The following is a 13,386-nucleotide window of genomic DNA, read 5'->3' on the forward strand; positions in this document are numbered from 1 at the left end:
AAGGATTAAAAACCTATATGTAAGGACGGATACTATAAAACTCTTAGATGAAGCACTGTCTGACATAAATTGCAGCAATATATTTTTTGATCCACCTCCTAAAGTAATGAAAACAAAAACAAAATTAAGCAAATGGGACCTAATTAAACTTAAAAGCTTTTGCAAAGCAAAGGAAACCATAAACAAAACAAATGGGAGAAAATATTTGCAGATAAAGCAACCGACAGGGATTTATCTCCAAAATATACTAACAGCTCATTGAACTCAATATCAAAAACACAAACAAACCAATCAAATAAAGGACAGAAGATCTAAATAGACATTTCTCCAAAGAAGACATACAGATGGCCAAAAAGCACATGAAAAGATGCTCCACATCACTAATTATCAGAGAAATGCAAATCAAAACTGCAATGAGGTATCACCTCACACCAGTCAGAATGGCCATCATCTAAAAATTTACAAACAATAAATGCTGGAGAGGGTGTGGAGAAAAGGGAACCCTCTCACACTTTTGGTGGGAATGTAAATTGATAAACCATTATGGAGAACAGTATGGAGGCTCCTTAAAAAATAGAGCTACCGTATGATCCAGCAATTCCACTCCTGGGCATATATTCAGAGAAAACCATAATTTCTAACAATACATGCACCCCAATGTTGATTGCAGCACTATTTACAATTGCCAAGACATGGGAGCAACCTAAATGTCCATCAACAGATGAATGGATATAGAAGATGTGGTACATATATACAATAGAATACTATTCAGCCATAAAAAGTACCAAATAATGCCATTTGTAGCAACATGGATGGACCTAGAGATTATCATACTAAGTGAAGTAAGTCAGATGGAGAAAGACAAATATCATATGATATCACTTATATGTGGAATATAATAAAGATCAATTTGTTTACAAAACAGTAAACATCTCACAGATCTCGAAATCAAACTTATGGTTACCAAAGGGGAAATACAGGAGGAAGTGATCAATTAGGAGATTGGGATTAACATATACACACTACTATATACAAGACAGATAATTAATAAGGGCCTACTGTGTAGCACAGGATGCTCTACTCAGTATTCTGTGATAACCTATATGGGAAAAGAATCTGAAAAAGAATGGATATATATATATATATATATATATATATGTGTGTGTGTGTGTGTGTGTATGTGTGTGTGTGTGTGTGTGTGTATAACTATACACCTGAAATTAACACATCGTAAATCAACTATACTACAAGAAAAAAATTTTTTTTAATTGGAGAAAAAATAAAGTAGTTCCTTTTAGGTTTCATATTTTATTATCAAAGAAAGGTTTTTTTAAGATCAAATAATCACTATTAATTTTCAATAAGATAGGATTTATGATTTGACTCTATACCCTTCTGACATTTTTACCCTCCAGAATGAAAAAAAAAAAAAAAAAGCAGAGGCTTCATCTTTTATGTACTTCCACAGGTTTATTTACTTAGAAATTGGCTGATGGAAAACTTTTTGCTTCAGGAACCTAAGGACGAAGTCCACCTACATTTTGCCTGTTCGGATTCATCTGGGACAAGTATTTGGAATTTGTGCACCCTGTGGAATTGTCCTAGGTTCTGATTTCCAAGAAAGCTACAAGGAAGCAAGGCCCTGGCCTCCAGGTGTTTCTCTAGTTCTTGTAGTTGTGTGCGTCCATTCACTTCCAGCCCAGTACTGCAATCCCCACCTTGCTCCACATAGAAGATGCTCCAGCTCTGATTTACTATCTATTGAAAACCCAAGCTTTGCCCTGAGTCTCTGACACTCTCCTGCTTGCAAGCTGCCTTCTAGTTGCTTCAAATGCTGGGCCTGTAAAGACAGATTTACTCGTACTCCTTTTGTACTTTGAGGGGCAAATTTTATGAGCTGAAAGCTGACTGGCAGTCTCCTGTGACTGTTCAATAAGGCACAGCGCTTGTGAAGTATCACCCCCATGGCTGCGTTCTATCGGCTGATTAGGACTGAAATAGTGCATGTGGAAATGGAGAACCATTGGAAATTCATGGGCCGGCCGAGATCACAGCCCATCATGATTTCTCATGTGAAAATGTGATTTCCCTACCCCTGTTTCCTCTGGTTACTCTGCTGAGAAGCTTTAAATGAGTTTCCCAGCCTGTGACAAGGGACTTCTGCCATGGCATTGCTTGGGGAGCACAATTCAGAGTAACAAAGGCACCAGATTTCCAGAAACTTAGACTGACCAAGGGATGGCTTTCAGGCTTCTGGAATGACGACTCCTAAATGGGGAAAAAGCAGATGTTTCTGAACAGCTTAAGCCACTTCCCGATTTTAATACAGTTTCCGCAATCACTTTGTATCTGACAATTGTACCAGATGGAGATAGCACAGCATGACAGCTGAGTGGGCATTTGAGGCCTAAAGGACATGCCTACCTTCCCAGGACTCTGGATAGTGATTGTAATTGCTTCTATTTTCATATGGGAATCAAGGCATTACTAAACCATTTAAAAAATAAAATTTTTTAAATAAATAATTTCACATAGCATGAATTATTTTGTTAGCAAACGTAACTTTTCTTGTAGCTTCCTTCCCCTACCCCATAATATCATGGTTTCCTTTTTCTAATCCTAGACTATTTTATGTCCCCTGCAAAGCGTAAATCGTCCCCCTACAGAATTTAATTAGGAGAATTCATTACAGCCACAGGTTTGAGCAATTACTGGAAAATGTGGACTTTCAAACTGGGGGCCCCACTTTAACACAGTTTAATATAAATAATAAGGAGAATGGACAAATTGTAATCAATCATTTAAAACTCTTGCTAGGGACATTCAGTCTGAGTAAAGCAGTATATTCTTTTTCACTGGAATTACACCAACCCAGTGTGGTTACATGAACCAGAGCTTATTTGGCAGTTAGGTATTTCTGACTAATAAAAATAGGAAATAAAATGGTTTCTGAATAAAGACATGGAGTTCTCCATAACCCAGGACCCCTGCTCCAATCACTGCCTCTTTCTCTCCTTCCCTTCAAAGCACTTAAGGAATCCAAAGAGATACTGTTATTCATTCTTCTCATTTCCCATTTCCTCCACAACCCCCAATTATTGTTTCCTGCCTTCAAACCTTTACTGAAACTGCTTGTGTTAAATTTATTGATGTCTTTCTCTTTGCCAAGGTCAACAGAAGCTTTAACGCCCTTAAGTGATTCCCCTTTCTGACTTCCTTCTTTACTCACATGGTCTCCTGTCTGATTTAACTCCATCTCTAGCCATTTCCTCTCTGCTTCTATTCTGTTCCTCTGTCTACCCTTACACTCTCTCTCAGCTTTCATTCATCTTCCTTCTTTCTTGGTCTCTACTTCCCCTAAGTCTCCTCATCCTGAATTCAACTACCATTTATACAATGATAATTTTTTAGTCTTTTCTCTGGTTTAGACTTCTAAGATCCAGCCTCTCATTTCTGTCTCCTGAGCTTCCCCACCTGGGTGACTGGCATGGAGATAGTACTACGTGGCCACCCAAACTGTTGCTTTCTTTTTTTGTATGTTACCAGCCACATAGTTGCCAGCTTTCTCTGCATTTATGTGGGGCCATGTGATAGGCTTATGGCCAATGGAATATGGGTGACTTGATACACATCGCTTCCATTTCTGGTCCCTGTGATGCCCTGCATGGTCCTCTAAGCTCTTTCTCTTCCCTGACAATGTTGGAGGATGGTAGGGCATGAGGTCCACCAGCCAGGAACATTCAATCCATGTTTTGCTGAAATGAAGAACACTGTTGTCTTAGACCCCTGAGAATTGGGGTTGTCAGTTACAGCAGTTAGATTGCCCTGGTTATTACGGTGTAATGAAGGTACACCGGTAACTCCTTGGTACCTCCAAAAGGAAACTCAGCTTGTTCCACAAAACAAATTCCCCATCTCAGTAAATGGGACCCCATCTCACCCAAACCAGGAATTTTAAGTCTCCCAGAACTTATCCTCCGACCTTATCCCATATCCAGTCTCTCCCCAGGCTATGTTCACTTGACCTCTTTCACATATCCATGGACTAGACACTCTGGCTCAGCCCCTCGTGGCTCCCAGTGCACACAATTACGACTGTCTCCTAATTGTTCTCTGTTTGTCTCCTCCCATCCTTTCCAGCTGGTTGCCCACACCCTTTGAAGGATGATCTTGTTCTCCATCATCATCTCTTTTTCATCTTAAAAATGAATGACACCAATTTTCTGCTCATAAATGAATATATATATATATTTTTAGAAATTTTGGAAAACTCAGTAAAGTATTAAATAGAAAATAAATGTCAATTACAATTTCATTACCTCAATACAAACACTGTTAAACATTTGGTTCACAGGCTTCCTATGTCATTTTTTATGTGTGTGTTTATAATTATTATCCATAGTATCTTAAACTTAATTTTTATCTTTATCAAAGCAGTACATATATGCATTTTAAAGGCTGCTTACTAATACTACAGGAAGCGGAGCAGAATATATCGACCCAAAATATACCTCTTTGGCATAGAATTATTTTAGGCTAATTATTTTTATGCAACAGAAGACACAGGAGAAGCTCTGAGAACCAAGGAGAAGTTGCCCTTTTGTAAGAGACATTTACATTTATAAGAGGAATTATTATAGGGCGGTCTCAGTCAAGAGCCTAGAAGGGTAAAGAGAAAATTATTTTTCTTCCTGCACATACATATACAGTGAAAAACATCAGCTCCCTGTTTCAGTCCTCTCAACTTCCAACTCCACCCCTCAGAAGAAAATGCTTTCAAATAGTTTAGTGATTTATTCAGGGGGTTTTCTCCATAATTTTAAATGACATTGTTGTACTGCTATTCCTTGATTTCTAAATTATATATGTTATCAACTGACTTTGGTACTATGGAAAATGAAGATTAAGTTTTACATCCACACAAACCTTCTACTTGATAATAAAATTATGCCACTCTTTTGGTTAAACAATAATGGTATTTACATAATTATTACTCTGCAAATATTACTTAAAATTAAACCTCATATTTCTTTTCCTGTTCAAGTTTATTTTTTCTGGAGTTTAGTAATTGCCTTTATTTATTGTCTTCTTAGTTTTCTCTATCTATCACAAATATATATTCATATTGTCAAAAGAATCCAATATGCTTTTCCCTACATAAAAACACATTAGACATTCAGTTAAATACATTTTGGGGCATTTTCCCCATGAAAGCTCTCCACATTCATGTTCCAATCTGGACTATATTTTAGTATCCAAAATATATAAATAATGCTTAAAAGTCAAAAATTTTTAAAAATGAGAAAAAATGGGGAAAAAAGATGCAAAAACGCTATTCACAAGTGAGGAAAACAATGGCCATTAAACATGTGCAAAGTGGTTCCATTTCATGGGTACTGGCAAAATTAAAATGCTTGATGATTCTAAGTTTATTAAAAAGTTAAAGTGGTACCTTTTGGGAAAGTGTGTCATAATCTAATGAAGTTGCAGACATGCGTGACATACAACACAGCAGTTCACTACAAGTCACATACCCTAAAGTAACTTTTACTCACATACAGGAGTGGATGTGTACACTTATGCATTTTGCAGCATTGTTCTTAAAAGCTCCTGAGGGCAATAGTTCTGATGTACATCAAGAGGACAATGGGGCTTCCCTGGTGGCGCAGTGGTTTAGAGTCTGCCTGCCAATGCAGGGGACACGGGTTCGTGCCCCGGTCTGGGAAGATCCCACATGCTGCAGAGCGGCTGGGCCCGTGACCATGGCCACTGAGCCTGCGCGTCTGGAGCCTGTGCTCCGCAACGGGAGAGGCCACAGCAGTGAGAGGCCCGCGTACCGCAAAAAAAAAAGAGGACAATGGATACATGAATTATCATGTATTCATGCAGTGGGCTGCAGTACTGCAGTAAGATTATCAAAGTGCTTATCTATATGGATGAATCTCATATAACAGATGCCAGGAAATGATAAAACGTCAATTTCAATATACTAATTATTCCTGGGAGAAAGTGTTGGGGAAGTGATGGGGTAGGAATACACAGAGGACTATAACCATATTAGCATTTTCTTCTGAAATTAGCATGGTGACTACTTTATACTATTTATTCCTCTTTATCTGAAATGTTTCATAATACATGAAAAAACTGGAGTCAAATACATTGTAGGAGAGCATATTTGTTTTGACTTCTGAGTATGTAGAAACTGGATGATTCATAAGTTGTAGGGTCCCCACTGAATGATTTTCCAGAAACAGGATCATAAAAATAATGTTAACCCATCTAGACATAAAGGACAGAACAGAAAGGAAAGGGCTTGATTTTTTTCCTTCTCTCTAAACTTCTCTTAGAGATTAGAGGTGCTGCGTTTGAATGGTATTTTGGGACTGAGTCTCCTGGCTAATGGACAATTTCATTTTGACTCAAGGGAACTTTATGCCTAAAAGTACATGAAACAGCAATTAAATACTTGACTAGAAAAATGAGCTTTGAATATGTTATTCTGTCATTATAACTGGGAAATACCTTCAGAACATTTCAGCCTTCTGTGACACCAAATCTTGCAGACTTGTATGGAAATGCTGAAAGCTTTTCCAGATTTGCACCCACTTTAATGTTGTAGGAGTTTGACTTGCTAATTAAGCTAAGGTACTCTGCCAGTGATGTTTATTAACATAATTTCTAATTCAGTCCTGATTTTTCTGCATGTGTTTCATTTTGGATTGAACACATCTCTGCCTTGGACTGTCAATATTTCCACTGTGATGATAGAAGAAGGGCAACAGGCACACAAGATTAAAAGGAGTATGTCAAGCTCCAGACCTCATCACAATGCTAGGGTGTCCTGTGTGTTACTCTGTCCACCATTAAAAGGGATTCTATGCAGTTCTGCAGTGAAAGCAATGCGCTGAAATTAGAGGTCTTGAATTCACTCCAGGTTTTACTAACTCACTGTCTTGTGGTAAGCAACCCCAAATCTCTTGGCTTTACATACTAAACTGCTAAAAGATTTACAGCACTCACAAAAGTAAAGTAAGTCTTACTAGATGTTTAGAAATTTCTACTAATAAGTTGCCTTTCTTCCAAAGCACTCCAGATTCTAAAACTAATTAGGTGCTGTCTACTTATTAAGTGCTAGATGATGAGTGTTTTTACTGAGTTTTGAAATTCTGGGGAAAGAATTGTGAGGCATAATCATTGTTGGCAGTGAACCGTACACACGATGAATAGCATGATAAAACCTTCAAGTCATTACTGTAGCAGATTTTTAGCTATTTCACTGGTGGGACTGGAAACAGGTACTGTCTACAACCAACATAAAGAAACATTGATACATCTGAACTTTCAGGATGGATCTCCAGGATGTCATGTGAGTTGTGACTAAGGAGACGATAAGTTTCTTTATTAGCTAATTTGTATCTAGAAAAGCCAATTTCCAGAACCATAGTTAGTCTGCCCTAGAAATATTCTAGTGACTCAGGAAGACGTATAAAATCTGCCCTTTGGTAAAGAAAAGAATGGTTAAGGACTTGGAAAAGAATGTAACTGCACCCAGATTTCAAAGCATCACTCCCCAACATTTTTAGAGCTATTACCTAAATTCTGTAGACAGTGCCAGGGCACTGAGGCAACAGTTCTGGGGGCCTCCTCTACAGGCAGCTTCCATAGCAAGATGCATGAGCTCTCACCCTGATCATGCTGGTACCCACCGCCCCCCCCCCCCCGCCTCCGAAAACTATGAACTTTGTTTAAGAGACATTTTTCTCTTTCTTATGTCTAGATGGGTTAACTACAGCCTACCTTACCAATTATAGGAAGCAACTTAAGAGCACTAGAAAAAATAATGCATTTCAGTGATTGACTATAGCTGCTAGGTAAACCAGAAAATGCTTACCCTTTACACTTAGAAACGTTTTCATACTCTGCTGATTCCAAAGTCAGAGACCAAAGACCCATTTTTTACAGCAGTTTTTCCAGATAAAGGTATATTTGTGGGGTTTTTTTTCAAAGTGGCTTCTGTATGCTAAGAACCATCTAGGGCTCTCCAAGTCTTAGGTTCATCTTTTAAAACATTAAGGAGTGGAAAATCCAGAAAATCTGAAGAAGTCTTGTTTGAGACCTGTGTTATTTTGATTCCAATGAATGAAAGTCAATTTTATATGGCTTAAGTGCAAAGGGAGGGATATAGTTGGGTTAAAATCAAGCTGTAGGCAGGGAAAGGATGTAACTGAGCTCAGAAATATCTAAAACTGGGAACTTGAAAGCCAACAGGCCTTTCACTCTGCCTCTCATTTTAGCTTTTCTTTGAGTTCCAATTTCATTTTCTCTCCTTTTAGGCCACACTGCTACACTGCTGACTTATGTCTAATTCCTAATTTAAAAAAAAAAAAACACCTAATAGATCCAAGGGAGGGGCTTTGATATGGTTAGGGTGAGAAGGAAGATGAGAAGAGCAAGAAAACCCAGCACTCCCATGAGAATCAGATAGTTACCGTACAGAGAATGAGTGCTGTTCTCAGAAGAAATAGGGTTTGGAGCAGACAAAACAAGAGGTGTCCACAGTGAAATCTCATTGAATCCTTTAACATTTGCAATGTGTAGGTGATAAAACAGATTTAGAGCAGGGCAGTGATTTGTTCAAGGTCATGCAACTCCTAAGTGGAGGAACTATGACTTGAATCTGGACTGTATCTCCCAACCCCTTCTCTTCTCTAATATATATGATTTAATCTACTGGTTGGCAGCATATGTATGTTGGTGTATGTCAGATGACACTGTGATATCTGTAAGATTTGGGAGCAGGACACAGGGAAGTTCTCTGTGCTCTCAGTTTTGGGATTTGCCTCAAGGAGCCTAGGAGCAATGCTGGTGAGTCATTCCTAAGATGTGGGCTGTGTTAGGCTTTTGAATTACAGAAAGGAGAAAAAGAAATGGTATGACTAATTAACCAATAATTATAAAACATTAAATGTGCAAAAAGGAAACCTACCTGATGAGGCCATGAGAGAATTGTATAATAGAGGGTTGTGTTTGTTTTAATGAATGGGGATATGCATTTATGGACGTTTTCCTTGTGGAAGATTCTAAGGTTATTTAAGTCAGAAATTGGTTAATTCTGAGAGTCAGTTCCTAAATGTGTGTACATGCTCTTGGTTTTCTTGCTGGGAGTCATCTAATTTGGGGACTCATACTCTGAAGTGTGAGAAAGTTGAATTAATTTCAGAGGAAATACGTTCATTAAAGGCCAATGAATGTCAGTTCACTGTACCAGCTAGCTACTGCTGTGTGACAAATCAATTCAATGATTTAAAGCAGCATGTGCGGGCTTCCCTGGTGGTGCAGTGGTTGAGAGTCCACCTGCCGATGCAGGGGACACGGGTTCGTGCCCCGGTCTGGGAAGATCCCACGTGCCGTGGAGCGGCTGGGCCCGTGAGCCATGGCCACTGTGCCTGCATGTCCAGAGCCTGTGCTCCACAATAGGAGAGGCCACAACAGTGAGAGGCCCGCGTACCACAAAAAAAAAAAAAAAAAAAAAAGCACGTGCGTCCTGATTGGTGGGGTTTTGCTGATTTGCACTGCCCTTGATTGTATAGGGATGTTTCAAGCAAAGGATGCAGCTGGGCTTGGCTTCTTACTGCCACTTGGCTCAGACTGCTTTATGTGTATTCATCTTGGGGCCCAAGCTGAGGGGACAGCAGCCACAGAAGGGAACCTCTGCTCATGACACAGGTGGAGATGTGAGAGAACATGCCCAATCATGTAAGCAAGTTTTAATCTTTTGGTTGTGTCATGTTTGCTGGCATCCATTGGCAGAAAAATGGCCAAGCTCAAAATCAAAGTGTGAAGAAGAATGTCCCTCTCATGGAGATGGTGTGGGGTGGAGTGAGTGAATAGTTCTAGACAATAATCCAATCCACCATAGAGTCCAGAGCTAAAAGTTTATTTTTAGAAAGTATATTTTAAAAGTGCATTCCCAGGGCTTCCCTGGTGGCACAGTGGTTAAGAATCCACCTGCCAATGCAGGGGACACGGGTTTGATCCCTGGCCCAGGAAGATCCCACGTGCAATGGAGCAACTAAGCCCTGCACCACAACTACTGAGCCTGCACTCGAGAGCCCGCCAGCCACAACTACTGAGGCCCGTGCGCCTAGAGCCGGTGCTCCGCAACAAGAGAAGCCACCGCAATTAGAAGCCCACACACAGCAACGAAGAGTAGCCCCCGCTCGCCGCAACTAGAGAGAGACTGCACACAGCAACGAAGACCCAAGGCAGGAAAAAAAAAAAAAAAAAAAAGTGCGTTTCCAGGTGATTCTAAAGGAGAAGGACCACATATTGTGAGAAGGTGTTGACTTTTAAAAGTGGTGAGCAGACCGGCCGGAGCAGGTCCGGGGTCAGGCAGCGGTGCCCCTGGGCCCGGCCATGGTGCAGGCCTGGTACGCGGACAAGTCGGGCGACGACCCGCAGCGGCCCCACCGCGGGGAGCCCGGGAGCCCGGTCGCCCTGGAGCAGCTGCGCGGGCTCGGGGTCCTTTACTGGAAGCTGGATGCTGACAAATACGAGAATGATCCAGAATTAGAAAAGATCCGAAAAGAGAGAAACTACTCCTGGATGGACATAATAACCATATGCAAAGACAAACTACCAAATTACGAAGAAAAGATTAAGATGTTTTATGAGGAGTATTTACACCTGGATGACGAGATTCGCTACATCCTGGACGGCACTGGGTACTTCGATGTCAGGGATAAAGCGGACAGTTACAATCAAGACTTTAAATTTTAACAGAAAAACTTGTACATTGTTTTTTTTTTCGTTAACAATTCTGAGATTCAATTATACCTAATTCGTTATAATCATAGAAAAACCCTAAATTAACCTCATATTTGAAGGGCAGTTTGCTTTAAGTACTTTTTTGTTTAAACTGGATTAAAAACCTTTATGTCAAAAAAAAAAAGAGTGGAGAGTATATATTTTTGCCACCAGAGGAAATCAGTGGTTTTCTTTCCTTCTTAAAGTTAACTTTTCTATATATTGAACTTCTACTCAATCTACTATTATTAATTTCATGTCAGCCAAGCATACAAGTCAGGGTTTTCCAGAGATAGAACCAATAGACCATATATAGATATATAGAAGGAGATTCATTACAAGGGATTGGCTCACACAATTATGGAGGATGCGAAGTCCCACAGTTGGCTGTCTACAAGCTGGAAGTCCAGGAAACCAAGTGGCGTACGTCCAGTCCAAACCAAAAGGCCTGAGGACCTGGGAGAGCCAATGGTAGAACTCCTAGTCCGAGTCCAAAGGCCCAAGAACCAGGAGCCCCAATGTCCAAGGACAGGAAAAGATGGTGTCCCAGCTCAAGCAGAGAGCAAATTTGCCCTTCCTTTGCCTTTTTGTTCTATCCAGGCCCTCAGTGGATTGGATGACGCCCACCTGCATCGGTGAGGGTGATCTTCCTTAGTCTATGAAATCAAACGCTAATTTCTTCCAAAAACACAGACACACCCACAATGTTTTACCAGCTATATGGGCATCGCTTAGCCCACTCAAGTTAACTCCTAAAATTAAGCATCACACCAAGTGATCATCTGATTTTACTGTGTCTTCATTGTATCCACTGTAATTTTGTGTGTGTGTGGGCGGGGGGGTGGGTGGGGTTAAGATGGCTGGAATGTGATTTGGCCCATTTTTTTCCTTTTTCAAAACTTGGGTTCAGAGTTGAGTTAATGACTATCCTCTGTTTGGGCCACATATTTATCATGAGTCCATGTAAGTCCCCTTTTTTCATATTTTTTGAAAAATTTTTTCTCTTTAATCCTCATAACCTAGTCTCCTTCTGTTCCCCTTCTCTACCTTTGGCAATGATTCTGAATCTTTAAATGTGTAGTTGTCCCTTGGTATCTGCAGGTTCCAGGAGCCCCCTTCAGATACTAAATTCTGAGGATGCTCAAGTCCCTTATATAAAATGGCACAGTATTTATATATAACCTAGGCACATCCTCTCGCATACTTTAAATCACCTCTAAATTTCCTATAATAGCTGATATGGTGTAAATGCTATGTAAGTAGTTGCCAGTGAATGGCAAATTCAAGTTTTACTTTTTGGAGATTTCTGAATTTTTTTTCCTGAATATTTTTGATTGTTGGTTGAATACTTGGATGTGGAACCCCTGGATACAGAGGGGCAACCGCGTATCTTTCTGTTTGTATGTGTTCTTTCAAAGTGTGTATTGATAGTTTTGTGCTATTGTATTTTTAAATTATGTAAGTAGTACTGTGTTATCGATCTCATTTTATTCCTTATTTTTGCACTCATTAATTCTCTAATTACACTCATTCATGTTACCGTGCATACCTATTATCCATTGCTTCTCATTGCTATATAGTACTTGGAGGTTTGTATCCACCATTGTGTTTGTTTCCTTTCTCCCAAGGATGGAGGCTCAGATTGCTTCCAGTTCTCCATGACTACCAATAATCCTAAAAAGAAAATCTTTATACATACCCCCTTATGTGCCAAATCTTATGCTACCATCCTAGACAGTCTGTTACCTCAATTTGTCATTAATATGCTATTTAAGGGCTTAAAGCAGGGAAAAGACTTGACCACATTTTGTTTTAGAAAAGTGACTAGATGTCATGTGTAAATGATGTTGAGTTTGGATAAAAACACTGAAAGCAAGGTGGTCAGTTAGGGTTCTGTTGATCATCCAGGCAAAGGCTGAGACAGAACCAGACAAAGTGAGAGAGAAGGAAGAGGGCAGGATGGGAGGAACTGAGGGCAGTTCAGGGACTAAAATGATGGATGTGACATCTTCTCTTGGATAGAGAAGGAAGTGAGAGCTTGGAATCTAGAACAATTCCTACATTCCTGGGTTGTATGATCGGGTAAAATGGTTTGCATTCTAGGATGGTTTCCCTCCAAGATGAGGAATGCTGGAAAAGGAGCAGGTTAGGGGAGATGGTAAAGAAAACAAGCACACCCATCAAGGACTTAATGTCAAATGAAAGCTCCCAAATGAGCTGTGTGTGTGTGCGTGTGTGCATGTGTGTTTTAATTCCTTTTCTCCAAAAGCAGTGTACATTTTCCCTAATGTATTAGATCTGAGCACCTATTTTATTTCGTACTTGACACCTAATATATGTATGTATATTTGTATTAAATTCTAAATATAACCAGAGGGCTTGCTTATTAATTGAATTTCCTGAGGCATAACTCATTCCCATGAGGTGCTAATAATCTGATAATTTCAGGTCTTTAATGCTATTGATGAGAGCAGTTAAATAACTTCTTAAAGACTCTATTAGTCATATTTGTCTTCTAACTTGGCTAGAATCTGTATTTCTTTCATTATCCCTGTCACTCACACACACACACACACACAC

At 39.7% G+C, this 13,386-nt stretch overlaps 1 pseudogene; it reads left to right on the forward strand.

Annotated features, from left to right (window-relative positions):
- The first annotated feature begins 10,416 nt into the window (after positions 1-10,416).
- On the forward strand, positions 10,417-10,779 carry LOC137232911 (acireductone dioxygenase pseudogene; annotated as a pseudogene).
- The last annotated feature ends 2,607 nt before the right edge of the window (positions 10,780-13,386 follow it).

The sequence above is a fragment of the Pseudorca crassidens genome, chromosome 10 (assembly GCF_039906515.1).
Source record: "Pseudorca crassidens isolate mPseCra1 chromosome 10, mPseCra1.hap1, whole genome shotgun sequence".
Taxonomy (NCBI): Eukaryota; Metazoa; Chordata; class Mammalia; order Artiodactyla; family Delphinidae; genus Pseudorca; species Pseudorca crassidens.